Below are 15,573 nucleotides of genomic sequence, written 5' to 3' on the forward strand. Positions count from 1 at the left end.
GAAGCATTATCATTGGGATCAGTGTTGATTCATTGAGTCAATCAGTTTATGTGAAGAGCCATTTCTGTCAATGCTACTCTCGTCATCATTGGCTTTCAGGCGGTTTCTGGCTTTTGTCTTTGTTGCTACTAAACTTGAGAAACCTGATTCATATAAAACACTGAGGCTTCTCCACCTTATCCACAACAACGAAGTCAAAGCCATGTTTGACATATGAATCCAGGTATATACGTTTTTTTTAGATGTGACACAATCTGAAAAGAAATAATTATTTCAAAATTACCATATACTTAAATTATTTACCCCGACTATATAATTGTTAACTCCCTGGTGAATTTACCTCTAGTTGAGAAAAACCAAAACAAATAAAACTCTAATTAAAGAATAAACAAAGGCACCTTAAGTATTAAATTTATAAAAATCCAAATGTATAAAGCACGTAGTTCCTTCAATAAGTTTCCTGACTTTTTTCATATGGGCACTTTTATTGATAGTACAAACATGAAATTCTAGTCCCCTTCAAAGTAATCTTCTCCAGTTGCAATGCTTGTTGTACTGTTTCAACAACCTCTGGAAGTCCTCTTGTGTGAGCATGTTAAGGATCCTCATCACAGCCTCTTTCCTCAGTTGTCTCATAATGACGGCTTCTAAGGTTTTCCTTGAGCTTAGAGAATAACAAAGTAACAGGGAGCAAGATCTGAACTATAGGGAGGATGTGGAACTGTCTTGATATCCATCTTGGTCAAATAGTCTGTGATCTCCTCTGAGCACCATTGGGACAAACTTCACACAAATCTTCCACATCTTCAGTTTCTCGTGAATAATTGTGTGTACAGTTCCCACACTGATATCAAACTGTGCACTTATTGTCTCTATAGACACACGACTGTCCTTATCTATGAAATTCTTTATTTGGCCAATCAGCTCTTGTGTTTTGACTTCCTTACTCTTTCCACACCTCATCATCTCTCACAGACTCTCTGCTTTCCTCGAATCTCTTATACTACACAAAAACTGATGCTCGATTCATGCAAGATGGTCTAAAAGCAATCTGAAGTATACTACACTTTTCTTTGGCATTTTCACCAAGTTTAAAATAGAATTTTATTGCATATCGTTCTTCTAAAATCTCCTTACATTCATATTGTATTTTTCAAATTCACCACCATGACAATCCGGCTTTAGTAGGTTGTATTCCAATTCATGCTGTGACTGGTCATTTAAAACTGAAATCATAAAAAAATGGTCACTCATCTCACAATATGTATAGCAACAACATACTGAATTTTCAAGAATCTATGACAATTTTAAATGCTGTACAAAAAAAGTCTGGAAACTTATTGGACGCACCTTATATATATATATATATATATATATATATATATATATAATGCTTTTAATTATTATTCTAATATGATAGAGCAAAAATTGATTTTTGGTGGTGTTGCAAAACGTTTAGTCAGAGCTGTATGAGAAAAAAGATATACATTGCCTGTTAATTGAGTTTTTAATAAATTTTTCAAGTTGATGTACATTTTTTTTGTCCGCTTGAAAATGATTCATTGTCTTTCGCATTAGTTTATTACAAAGTTTATTAAAAAGTAAAGTGAGAGGAGAAGTTGCTTCTAAACACATTTTTAAAGGAAAAATTACCGTTTAAATATACACGTTATTATTATTATTAAGATAATGAATGGAGTGAAGACGTCTGCTGTTTGTAATTATTAGTGTTGGAACGATTATTGGAATCGGAATTGGGAATCAAAAAAATCGGAACTTTTGCCGGTATCAGAATCGGAAAATGTGTGCCTATTTTCCGACGCCAAAAACGATTCCTTTAATTATCTTTTTTATTTAATTTTGTTTAAAACAAAATCTTTCACTACTGGTAGTTATAATAAAGTCATAAACATTTATTGATTTTAAATTACCAGTAGAACTAAAACCGATAGATCACCCCCTCCCCCACCACACACACAAGTGTGTTTTTACGTTTGAAAAAAATATGCCTATTAAACATGTGTTTTTATGGTAATCGGAAAAAAAAACTAACTTTATAGTTAAATAAATTAAGAATCTAAAATCGAAATCGGTAATTGTATCAGAATTGGGAAAAATATTGAAATCATCCCATCACTAGTAATTATATAATTTAATTTCAACAAATATTTTCGTAACTTATATATTATTAGATGTAAACCATTATAAATATTTGCTAATATTTTCTCCTCTGAAGAGATGGTAGACATCGAAATCCTATAGGATAAGGAGTTATAATATTTCAAATGTATTCTTTGTCTCATATAGAATAATAAAAATCTTTTGATTTGAAATTTAACCATTTCACGTCATAAATTTTTTAATTTATTGAATGACTAAAATTTGATATATATAAATATATACTAGAAGATGTATCCGGCGTTGCCCAGTCGTAAAATATGCATAAATATATTTTAATTCATACAGAATCTGAGCCAAGTATTGTTTTTTCTAAACAGTTCACTTTTTGTAAGGAAAGAAAAGATACTCGAGCTGAAAGCCAAACCAAAACCTAAAGACAGTGAGTCAAGTACGATAACCATTACGCCAGCTTGACACAATCTTTAAAAGGTGTTTTCAAACCTACTCGTTCTTAACATAATGAATCTGTCATGTGAACCATTGACGCATGTGCATTCATGAAATAGTAAACAGAAAATTTAGACCTCTAAATAGCCCGTTTTTTCCAGATAAAAACTGATGAAAAAGTTTTCCATATGTTTGAATATCCTATATACCAAATTTCAAGTCTGTAGATAAAAAATCCGTTGAGTATATAGGTTGAGAAGTGTCCTCACACACACATTCTCACTTTTATAGATATATAAATGATAAAAAGTCTATATTCCAAATGTCAAGATGCTGTTCATCTTACGCTTTTTTTCCTTAAAATGTTTAATTCTTGACAGCACCTGTTTCGTAGCACAGAAACAATCATATAATAATTATGTCATTTAAAAAAATATTTTCCATCCTGACTCATTAGAAGAATAAGAACTCATTAACTTTAAAATAAGTTCAAATGTATTTATAGCATGAACTTAAAAAAACATGTTTAGACATGTTTATAAGCAAAATTATATAAACATTAGGAATCTCGTCAGGCGTCTCCTCTTCTACATAGACACTATCTCCTCATTTATTAGAGACTTACGTATGTGTGTCCTGCTGACAAATAGACAGGCATCTAATCGTTAGTTATCTGAAGTTGCTAATAAAGATCTAATCGTTAGTAATACTGAAGATGTGATTGGTAGTTATTTTTCACAGACAAAATCGGCCATAGTTAATGCATAATGTTGGTTAAAGCATAACTTTTTTTTTGTGCAGATTAACTAGCAGATAAGAATTTTTTTTTTTTTTCTTTTGGTTAATTTAGATTGAACGGATTTAATCGCTGATGGAATTGAGTAAAAGCAAAATACAAAAAAAAAGGCGGCGGCTGATCTCGCTACTAACAGCTTGCAAGTAGTAAAAACAAAGTTGTCATGGAGGCAAAAGGATGCCTACGCTTTTTTTTTTTTTTTTTTTTTGTATCGGAAACGATCGGATGTCCCTGCCATCTGTTAACCAATTTTCTTACTTTCCACGCCTCCATTGGGTAAATTCTGTGTTTTTTTTTTTTTTTCTTCTGTCTTCATTCTTGTTAGTCAATGATCGCTTATATCTCCTCCCACCGACAGTGAGTCTGGCTATGATCTTATCTCGTAATCAAGGGAGACAACTTCCCACCTGTGCATGGAACGTTTATTCTGAAAATGAAATAAAATAAATGAATAAATATAGTAGGAAGAGAGTGATTGAACAATTACCCCCCACCTACCAATCAAGGAAATAAAAAGGAAAATAATTCTGTAAAAAAACAAACAACAGAAAAAAAAAAGCAAAAACAAAAAAAAACAAAAAAACTAATGCATTACTAAGCTGATTACTTTTATTTTTCTGATTCTTCAGTGGTAATTTTTGGTAGCAGTCCATTATAAATTTCCTGAAGCAGTTTCTATATAACTAACTAGCTGCAGTCAACTGGCGTTGCCCGGGCGTCTGTATTTTCACTTTTGTGAGTTAAATGTTTTAACTGAAGTTTATATATCTTAATGAGACAAAAATATCCCACCTCAATTCTCTAAATATTAAAAAAAAAATGAAGCATTCCAAATCGTTAAGAAAACTGCAAATATAATTTGTTAATAATTAAGACTTCTAACAGAACTCATATTTTATAACTTAGAAGAATATAAAATTATGATATGTTTAATTTTTGGAGCATGATTACAAAATATTGATTGGTATAAATTTTATACTCTAATGAGTTATATGGAAATCGCTCTAGAAAAGACCAACAGTTAAAAGAAGGGGAAAACAGTCAGCAGGACGAGAATTCCACAGATGTGCAGTTCTTGGAAAGAAGTTACTTGAATAAGAAGCTGTATTACAGTGAGGTATAAAACTAGTGAATTGATGGAGACCGTTAGATCAATGCATCAAACGAGCTGAACAAAAGAAGCTGGGAATAGTTCAAACAATTATGAAGAACACACTGAGACTAGCAACATCACCTCTGTTAGAAAGATGTTGCAAAATAAGAAGATAGGATGGGGCTAATTAAACTGCCGATGCGTTCCTGCACCTTATTAAGAATTCCCAAATAGCATAACAGAGATTCACCATCCCAAATATAACAACAATATTCTATATATGGTCTGATGATACGTTTGTAGAGATAAAGAATAGTTTCAGGTGTGAGAAACTGTTTAGAACGATATAAAGAACATACGTTACGAGAAGCAAAAAGAGTAATGGATCTAAAATATGGACTCCAAGAAAGATTTGATGAGAAAGAAAGGCCAACAATTTTCAGAGTCGACTGCTCAACAGCAGAGACATTCACGCAAATCTCAGGAAGAAAATAGACATGCCTACGATTGAAAGACACAAGCACACGTTTTTATTATTTTACCCCCAAACAAAGCAGAGTGCCACATGGATGTAAGAGGCTATTATTTTGAACGAAATCTATAGGGATGCTATGTAGGGAGTTGAGCAACAAGATATCTGATACTTGAACTTCATGTTGGTACATTCAGCGACCCGGAATGGAATTCCAAATTCTAGCAGTTCGAGGGAAGAAACGATTAGAGTAAAAGGCTTTCCGGAATCTAGGGATCTTTACAATGTAGGGGTGGGATTTTTCTGCTTGCCGGGTTAGTCATGAGTATGTACGTCGAAGGAATACTGGTGCTTTGAGTTCGTCGGAGCACATTCAATTAAGATACTTGTAAAAAAGGCACAGGGATGCAACATTTCAGCGATGGGACAGAGGTTGGAATTTGGTTGATAGTGCGGGATGTACTATTAGGTTAGACGCTCTCTTTTGGACCCTTTCCAAGAACAACAGACTAGTGGCAGATGCACCATCAATATTCTATGTATTGGCAAATCATGGTTTTGTAGAAATGTAAGATACTCTCGGGTGTGAGTAATTTTTGAATTGAACAAGATATGTTATAAAAAAAAAGTAACTAAATTCGTGAAGGTAATGTTTTAAGACTGAAATGTAGTTTAAGGAATTATACTCTAATTCGTTTTTCTGTGGAAGTTTTCTAGTTTGACATGAATTTATTCCGTGGTTGGCAATGATTTTATGAATATTAATTGTATCCCAGTTCATAAATAATTGTTAGTCCCCCAACCTAGTAATTTACGTGCGTTCGTCCATTCACTTTTTTCAATAACCATCCCTTGGATTTTTTTTTTTTTTAAATTTGTACAAACATTAGTCATGGTGAGAGTAAATTTTTTACTTGTGGAGGAGGACCCCTCATGTTTGATTCATTTTCTAAATGCAAGTAAATCAATGTCTATGTTAAAAGTAAATGTAATGTAAACAAATTTTGGATTAATTATGTACGCAACAAATTTAGTCTATTATTTTAATTATGCATTGATAACAAGCGTTGAATCTTTGTAAGTTCTTATTATGACAGGAATTATTATGCAAGATTGAATATAAACGATAAAGGCAATTTTTTTAACAAATAACATACAGTAATAATTTTAAAAAATGACTGGCTAGTCAGAATCAAACATCAATTTGGCCAATACACTGCTATTTAGGTTTGAGTTTGAAAATTCAACGAAATAACTTTATATATTAATTTTTTAAAAATTGTTTTACTCATACTTGTTTCTATATTTGTATATGCAAAGAATAATTGTAATCTTTTATCATCATTTCTGTACGAGGTGCCTTCAATAAGTTTCCAGACTTTTTCACATGGATACTCTTATTGATAGTACACACATGAAACTCTAGTCGCGTTCGAAATGATCTCCTCTGGCTGCAATGCACTTGTAGCATTTCAACAACTTCTGGAAGGTCCCATGGAAGTCCTATTTATCTCCTCAGTTGTCTCATAACCACAACCTCTAGGTTTTCCTTGAGCTTAGGGAATAACCAAAAGTCACAGGAAGCAAGATCTAGACTATTGGGAGGGTGAAGAACTGTCTTGATGCCCATCTTGGTCAACTAGTCTGATCTTCTCTAAGCACCTTTTGCATAAATCTTCCACGTCTTCAGTTCCTCGTAAATAATTGTGTACAGTTCCCACACTGATATCAAATTGTACACTTACTGCCTCTATAGACATACAACAGTCCTTATCCATGATATTCTTTATTTGGCCAATCAACTCTGTGTTTTAACTTCCTTACTCCTTCTACACCTGTCATCATCCTTCACAGACTCCCTGTCTTCTTTGAATCTCTTATGCCATACAAAAACTGATGCCTGATTCATGTAAGATGGCCCAAAAGCAGTCTGAAGCATTCCATACGTTTCTGTGATATTTTCTTCCAAGTTCAAACCAGAATTTTATTGCATATCGTTCTTCTAAAGTGTCATCACATCCAGATTGCATTTTTTGAAATTCACCAGATGTGACAAGTAGGCTTTAGTAGGGTGTGTTACAATCCCTGCTGTAGCTGTTCATTTGAATCTGAAATCATAACAATTGGTCAGTCATCTAATAAGATGTATAGCAATAACATGCTATACAAAAAAGTCTGGAAACTTATTGAAGACACCTCTATTTAACTATTCCTATTTTCTTGTAAATTTTTTAACAGTGAAAATTCTGAATATTTTATATCCTCGCTTTTTTTAGCGACCACATGCATATATATTTTTTTCTCACATACGAGTTCACCATTTTGCATGTTGTTTTATTGCGGATAGTCTTAAGAAAGAAAGTGAAAAGAACACAATAGTTGGATTTACTTACACAGTAATCCACAGAAAACAAGTTTGCCTAACATAAACATAAAACGAATTGCGAAAAAAAAATCTATATAATGTTGTACACAGAATAATAAGGCGAGAACAACGAACTAAAGAAGAAAAATAGCACAGTCCAAACAAGAATAAGAAGAAGACATGTTACATGGATGGGATATAGAGAATTGTATGAACAATCAAAGTAGATATTATTTACTGTGTGTCATGTGTTTTTGAGACTTACAAAATGTAACCTATTCGAGTCGTTACAAAAGTAATGCATCCTATTTTTTTTTTTTTGTTTTTACTTAAAAAAAAAGTTGAAGAACTACAAAGACTGGAGTAGTACCATTAAAACAAGCAACCTTTTGTGTTCTAGAATTTATTTTTATGATGATGATGATGCCTCTGTTCAGTCTCAATAGACAATGGATACCCCTGGTAAGGATAGCTTTATGTGTGATTGTGAGGCAAGGCTTGTGCAAGCTCCACCTCTCCTGAATTGGCACTGCTTGGGTCTAATGGCAAGGAGAAGTGCTAGACGACTGGAAACAAAACCAAGAAAAGTGGAGGGCACATACAGCACCTGGTTGTATTCCCAAATGTTCACCCATTTTAGTACTGACCAGGCTCAACGTTGCTTAACTTCGGTGATTATATGGGAACCGGTGTGTCAATGTGAATGCATTTTTCTACATAGTCACCACCATTATCAATACACTTTTGCCAGGAAGATTCAAATCTGGTGGATGTGAACTCAATTCAAGCTCACACCTATTGATGAGAGAATCGCCAAAGTGTGCCTGCACACCATTAAGCGATGATAAAACAAAGACTGTTGGACCTTCATGAGCGAAATTTAATGGACAAGTCAGACATAGTGAAATTTATTTGTATCGAATATAGTTGCATTACAGAAAAGATTATGAATTTTATTAATGATTTTATGAGTGGTGTTACAATATTTGTTTTATTTATGACAAAGTCTGATCACCAAAAGTTGGGAGGTTCTACATATAGACACTGGCGATTGACTAATCAAATGGAGCCACGTTCTGCTAGCAACCAATCAGAATTGCTCCATAAAAATATTGAATCTTTTAGCATTCTGGCACATAATTTTTTGTATCACCATGAGAAAGATTTTTTGCTCTTTGCCTGCAAAATTATAAAGTCCGAACAGCTATCCACCGAAAACTTATCATTTCCAGGACTTGTACAGAATAGCTACCCATCGAAAACTCTTCTGAAATCAAACATGGCTTTCAAGTCTAGAGGTGAGATTTTGGTGGAGTCATCCTATATAACAATCAAGATAAAGATACCAACCTTATTCTTATTCTAATCAATCACAATTTCTTCTGTGTATGTGTCCTGGAAAGAGATATGTTTGTTTGAAGTAGCTGAGTGGTCTTGGCCACAGTAATACAATCTTGTAAGTTGCTTGAATGATTTTTTGTAGTCATAGCTGGTAATATGCTTAAACTTTAAAGTTTTGGCATATCATTCAATGTCTCTCCCAGGCTGTTATAGTCGTTATTTATGCTTTACACCAACCAATCATATTCTCGTGTGGAGGAACCCGAATGTATTCATATTCATTACAACAGTATTATTCTGCAAAGATTAAAACTTAATGTTTAAAACCATTTTTTTTTTTATCATCAATCTCTTCCTTTTACTGATATTTTTCGATTCCATGACACTTGATGCTCTCAAGATGAAGCAGCTTTCTTCTCTTTCTCTTTTTTTTTTTCCTCAAGAGGATTCTTGTCAATTCAGACCAAAGGTTAAATGCCATTATTTACTGCACTCGACTCTTATGGGAGATGCAATGGAGAAACGCAGGAGAATAGCACTTATGTTCTGCAAATTGACATCCTTGGAGATCTTTGAGGTTTATTGTCCGGTGAAATGTCCCTGGGGAAATAAAATAATAAAATGTGTTTGTCTTGCATGAACAACAAAAAGAAGCTGTCAGTTAGGTTTTTATGGGATGAAGATCAGGAGGCTTTGTCAGGATTCCTGCTTATTTTATACCGTAAGCTCTATTGATATACGAGGGTCATTCCAAAAGTAATACCTCCTATTTTTTTTATTTCGCCTGAATGGATCAGAGGGGATTGCAAATTGCATTGTTATGATGATTGAACTTATGCATCATGACTTGAAAGTTTCATCTTTCTATTGCAGATATTGATGGTGTGAAATTCTAAGAAAATAACCCCTGTGATGGGCTGATCATGCATCAGAAACAGAGATGCGTTATTGAATTCTTGGCACAAGTGCATTGAGAATGGTAGTGACTATGTAGAAAAAATAAATTCTGAAGCACAAGAGGTCCTTAGTTGTTAGTACTCTAACCACTGTGCCAAGGGTCATGCAAGGATCTGTGACGCAGTGGTTAGAATTGTGAATTACTTAGGAGCTATATCTAGTCGTGGCTGATGGAACAAGAGCATGCTACCCTCGTGAAGTAAATAAAAGGTTCCGCTTAAAATTCCGTTCAAATTCCTGAGTTTGACAGAAACATTCCCGAGTTCGACCAGATATACCTGAAGAAGGTCGGAGGTTACATCGACCGAAAATCACACTCAAGATGAGAACAGTAGTCTGATGGATCCAAGTAATACAAATTCCATCATTATCAACGATGTGCGTTCAGCGATTTATGAACCTTGTAACCATTTTAATTTTTAGGAAAATAAATTACAGAGATTAATTTCTACCATTTTTTTTTTTTTTTTTTGTAAGGATAAAACCATTTTGTAAACTGCAGAATAAATGATAATCAGTGTAAGATTTTTTTAGCAATCTTTGCTGTATGAGGCTGTCCATTATCACGATGGTACACCACTCCTTTCTGCTTTATCAATGTGATTATCATTTAAAGCTGCAGTTAAACATTGTAATTGCTAACAAAACGTGCACTTTGTAATTGTTCCAGTTGATTGTTGTTAATAATTAGAATAGTTGATATATAGTTTAGCAACGCGTGGGTAGAGTTACCGAATTTTATTCTTGGTTCATGTGAGGCTTAGTAATATTCACTTTGTAACACAGGCGTATGTCATCAGCATTTGCTTAAGCCTGAGAGGGTGGACCACCTAGAACTGCATAGAACCAGCATTACACCGCAATCAACAGGGAAGAGGTCATTACAGAAATGGTCTGATATCTGTTGATTTTGGGGGTCGAGGATAAAAATCCAAAGGATGGGCTAATAACTGAATAGCTACAAACTGAGTAGATTAAAAAGCCAGTTCATATGAAGGCTGGAACGTTCCATTACGTTCAGATCTGAAAGCCCATTCTCTGTATTCTCATTGGCTGCTAGCACGGTAGCGGATAATCTATTGGGGAAACTTCTATTTGCATATTAAATATTGGAGCATTTTATTAAGTGTCAATTTAATTCTCCCATTCTGATGAAATTTTTATTAGTTGATTATGAAAATATTGAATAATTCAGACAATACACGGATCCTGTTCATATTAAATAAATTGATTTTTCTAATATTCATTTCTTTTTCTTTGAATTATTCTGTAATGCATCATAACAGCACATTGATGTTGGTGATGTTATTATATTAAAATTTTAATTTTTTATAGAAAATATTTTGGCAAATAGAAAAAAAAATTGATTTTTTTTCTATTTCTGCATTAAATGCAGATGTTTTTGTGAATGTTCTTTTGTAGTGAAAGCAGTTCAGGTACCTGAAATGGAAAATGACCATGATTTTTTTTTGTTTTTTAGTAGTGCAGCTTACTTTATGATGAGCCATATCATATGCAGTTTTTTAGTGGTGCAGTTTATCATATGCAGCTTATTTCTCAAAAAACAAGTGAAGCATATGTGGTCCCCTGTGAGTGCACAATGAACGAGGCATAATGAAAATGACTAAGTTCAGCATTTCACCCTATCCCCCCCATTTAGCCCCAAAAGTCCTCAAGGGACGTCAAATCCTGGTAAAAATGAACAAACAGTGCAGTTTTAGGCCTTAACATATGTAAATTTGAGTTCTGCACCATGCAAAAAAAGAACTGATGAAATCCATCCTTTGCCCCACCTCCCCCTATTTAGCCTCAAAAGTCCCCAAGGCTTTAACATATTTAAATTTGAGTTCAGCACCATGCAAAACTGCTAAAAAGACATACACAGAAAATTTTGGGAAAATATGGTAAAATAGTCCCAAAAATGGAGTGTTTTTATTAGCTCTAAAAGAGCCTCTGGGGCACACTCAAGAGTTATTGTGAAGTATAGGCAAATAAAATTATACAGAAATCAGTTAGTTATAACTTTTTAGAAAGTTTTATAAAAATCTAAGGCATCAATTTTTTTTAATAAGCATAAAAGTGTCAATTTTAGCCATTTTAACCTGAAAGGCAGCCCTAGTAGAGCAGCCAGAGTCCCCCCCCCCCCGGAAAATCCGTTCTGCTACTTTTTTACTCATATCATCTTTAACGTTTGTGCAAAATTTCAAAAAAACTTCCAAGGTGTAGTTATTGAGAAAAGTGCGGACAGACGAATGGACAAGAGTGAATTTACAGGTCCACCCTTTTTTTTTGTCGGGGGACCAAAAAAAAAAAGAAAAAGAAAACAAAAAAAACGTTGGCCATTGCATAAATATTTCAGCTGTTTCTGCTTTAGCCATTATTGCCATTTCAAAACTCGTAAAGCTTTCGTATTATTTGTATTCTTTGGACTACTGTTTAAAATAAGCGCTTCAATAAATGATGAATCATGCTGGGACTGACCTATTTGATAAAATATGTTCCTAGATGGGCTCCAGATAAACCTCCTTTGACTGGACACTGGCCGTTATCTCCAGTGGATAGGCATCTTTGGGTGGTTGAATGGTGACCACTGACAAAGAATCTACTCAGGGGTGGAGAAATTCCAGGAGATGGAAAGTGTGGGGAGAAGGGAGCAGTCAGAGCTGGCTCTCTGGTATTGAGGTAGGAGTTTGGAGATTAAAAGGCTAGCAGTCAGTTGGGCTGATATACCTGAGCAAGGTGTGTGTTAGGACTTTTTACCTGAAGGGTTGTGTTAATGAGACTTGCATATTTCGATTTGATCAGGTAAAACTCTCAATTTGCAAGTTGGCCTGGGAAAATGAGTATCATTTGTAATTCTACCTTTTCAAAAAAAAACCATCTCTTATTTGTTTCTGAATTTTTGAGATGAGGATTTGTTATTCATATTATTTGGATTTTTCAGACTACTGTTCTCATCTTGAGTGTTATTTTCACAACGTTTCAGTCGATGCAACCTCAGACCTTCATGTGTATCTTGTCAAACCCAGGTATTTGATAAAATGCACCTGAAGAAGGTTGGAAGTTACATCAACCGAAACGTTGTGAAAATAACACTCAAAATGAGAACAATAGTCCAAATGATATGGGCCCTGTCGGTGGGGCATTAGAATACACCGACTGCCCCCCTGCAGAGGGTAAAAGTCCCTCAATGGGGGTCCTGGATATGACCTTAAACTATATCCAGTGGTGAGGCCCCAACTTGTGGGCTTTGGGGAGTGTGGAGCCACCCTTTAATTACCATTGCTCCCAGGTCCACTCTGACCCGGAGTGGTAGTACCTGTTAGGGTCCCAACTATGGGTTAAATAGAAACCGACTTGAAAACAACAAATATATTCTATTAAAAAATTTTTCTTCAAAATCTTTGGATTCGGCATTAAATAACCCGAAAAGGGTTGATATGCCGTAAAACAAAAACAACCAACCAACCAAATGATATGAATAATCAATCCTCATCTTAAAAATTCAGAAAGATAATATCGTAAGCATTGTCTGGATTAAATGCTCGATAGATGCTTACGTGTTGTGAGCTAACGAGTTAGCATCATTTAGATTACTATTCTTAGAAATACATCAGTTCAAACGTTGTGAAAATAGCATCCAAGATGAGAACAGTAGTCAAAATGATTCAAATAATCCAAATTATTAATCCTCATCTAAAAAATTCTGAAACATTACTTTTATTAAATTTTTTATTTTATTTATTTATTTATTTTTTTTTTTTTACTCCTTTGCATCTCTAACGAGGTATCTTACACCTTGAATGTAAAAGGCTACTATTTGGAATCGTGTCTAACAAAGATTGTGGGGAGTTGATAGAATGTCGTAGAACAGATTAAAAAAAAAATCTTCTCAATATGTGAAGAAAATCGTTACGTTCGGTGGTGGTCATGTGATGGTGTGGATACTGATTTCATCTACAGGAATTGGCCCATATCATCAGCATACGTGGTAATATCAATGCGGATATTTACAAAAGACTTCTTCAGCAGCGTGTAGTACCAAGATTAATGTTCCATTTAATCTTTATTTTTAAGAAAACTATTATGTAAAATCTAATAATTTTATACATTATATTTATTCATTAATTGATTGTTTATTTGATAAAAATTTCATTGCTAATCATGCATTATTTTTCAAAGTAATACATATATTTATCTGTTTATTTTTTCATTTCTCATATTATGACCACTTTATTTTTCATTATATTGCGTTGTAATTTGACCTTCAAACGTATCTCAAACATATTTTATTTTAAAATTCAATCCACACTTCTTTCACGAAATTCATAACCCTGACTTTAATATTGCGTTAGCCAACACATTCTTCCGGTATTTCAAGATAACACCACAGACACACAACGCACGGGTTTTTTACTAATTGATTTTTTTTTTCTCTTCAACTTAACATCATGACAAGAAAGAAAAAAAAAAGGAAAAATGTATAAAATTCTAAGGAGGGAGCATAACTCCGAAATATTAATTTTAAACAAATAAATATTTGTTTATTTTTCATAATAATGCGTTGTAATTTGGCTTTTAAACGTATCTCATACATATTTTATTTTAAAATTTAATCAACGCTTCTATCACAGAATTCACGAACCTGACTTACATATATTAGTGTTGGGACAATTAATCAGAATCGGAAAAAATCGGAACTTTTGAGGGTATCGAAATTTGTATAGGAATTGGAAAAATTTGTGCCAAAACCGATTCCTTTATTTATCTTTTTTAAAACAAATCTTCCACTGCTGGCAGTAATAATGAAACAATAAATATTTATTGATTTTAAAACTTAAATCTATAGATCACCCCATCTCACAAGTTTTCTTTTTACATTTGAGAAAAATATATACACAGTTAAAATGTGATTTTATGGTAATCGGGAAATATAGCAACAGCATAGTTAAATATTTGTACTGCACAATCACATTGACACACCAGTTCTCACCAGATCACCGAAGTTAAGCAACGTTGAGCCTGGTCAGTACCAAATGGGTTACCATTTGGGAAGGCTAGGCACTGTATGTATCTTTTTTTTTTTTTTTTTTTTACAAAGGCATCACCACATTATCAAGGCCAAGAGGCCACTCAAGGATAAGGGTTAAAGAGTGTACAGTAGAAATTGGTCAATATAGTAATCATTAGTAATGAAAATTTGGTAAATTTGATAACTTATATGGAACGGCTCATCAAGAACTTATTTACTTTAGACTTGAACACAACCATATTGTAGTCAGCTGGAAAGCAGGAAAACGGAAGACAATTCCACAGGCGTGCAGTTCTAAGAAAGAAGCTTTGTTCATGGAATCTACGTTTAGGTTTAGGCACAGATAAAGAGTGGGGGAAATTATTGATAGTGTTTACAGCTAGACGAGTGTTTCTTGTGAAAGTTTGGCGAGGGGGGACCATAGATTGAAGCTCAGTTGAACACTTTCCATGAAAATAACGATACATCAGAGACAAACTCGCAACATCTCTTCTGTGAGATAGAGGTTGCAAGGAGGAGAAAAGGACATCTCCTACGAGGCTACGAAGTCTATTTTGAACTCTATCAAGGCAGGACAAGTCTTTTCTAGCAGCTCCTGCCCAGATGTGGCAACAGTATTCCATCCTTGGACGTACCTGGCTCTTATATAGATAGAGAATAGCATCAGCAGTGAGATATCTACCGGATCGATAGAAAGATCCCACCATCTTTCCAGCGGCCTTGGCAACAGATTTGATATACGTGTTCCATTTAAGATCAGGAGTAATGGTCAAGCCCAGAAGCTTGTCAAAACTTGAGGCCTCCTGAAGACGAGAGCCATTCATTTCAATTGATGACAAATGTGGATTAGAATGTTGATGATGTAAAGAGAGAAGCTTGGTTTTAGATGCATTAAAAGTAACCAGCCACTCCTTTCCCCATTGTACTACGTGCTCAAGATCAGAGGAGA

The 15,573-nt window shown here is 34.1% G+C and overlaps 1 protein-coding gene and 1 long non-coding RNA gene across 3 annotated transcripts in view; one reads left to right on the top strand and one right to left on the bottom strand.

The window, feature by feature from the left end:
- The window catches only part of LOC145284453 (uncharacterized), a 1,345,403-nt gene that overhangs the window by 821,315 nt on the left and 508,515 nt on the right, over positions 1-15,573 (top strand). The window lies entirely within an intron of this gene.
- Positions 1,400-15,573, bottom strand: part of LOC145284458 (uncharacterized) — a 275,200-nt gene continuing 261,026 nt past the window's right edge. For both annotated transcript variants that reach the window (XR_013868835.1, XR_013868834.1), the window contains exon 3: positions 1,400-3,791. This is a non-coding gene — a long non-coding RNA (uncharacterized LOC145284458). The remainder of the gene's footprint in view (positions 3,792-15,573) is intronic.

The sequence above is a fragment of the Euprymna scolopes genome, chromosome 9 (genome assembly GCF_053919585.1).
Source record: "Euprymna scolopes isolate OS-2025 chromosome 9, ASM5391958v1, whole genome shotgun sequence".
NCBI classification, from domain to species: domain Eukaryota; kingdom Metazoa; phylum Mollusca; class Cephalopoda; order Sepiida; family Sepiolidae; genus Euprymna; species Euprymna scolopes.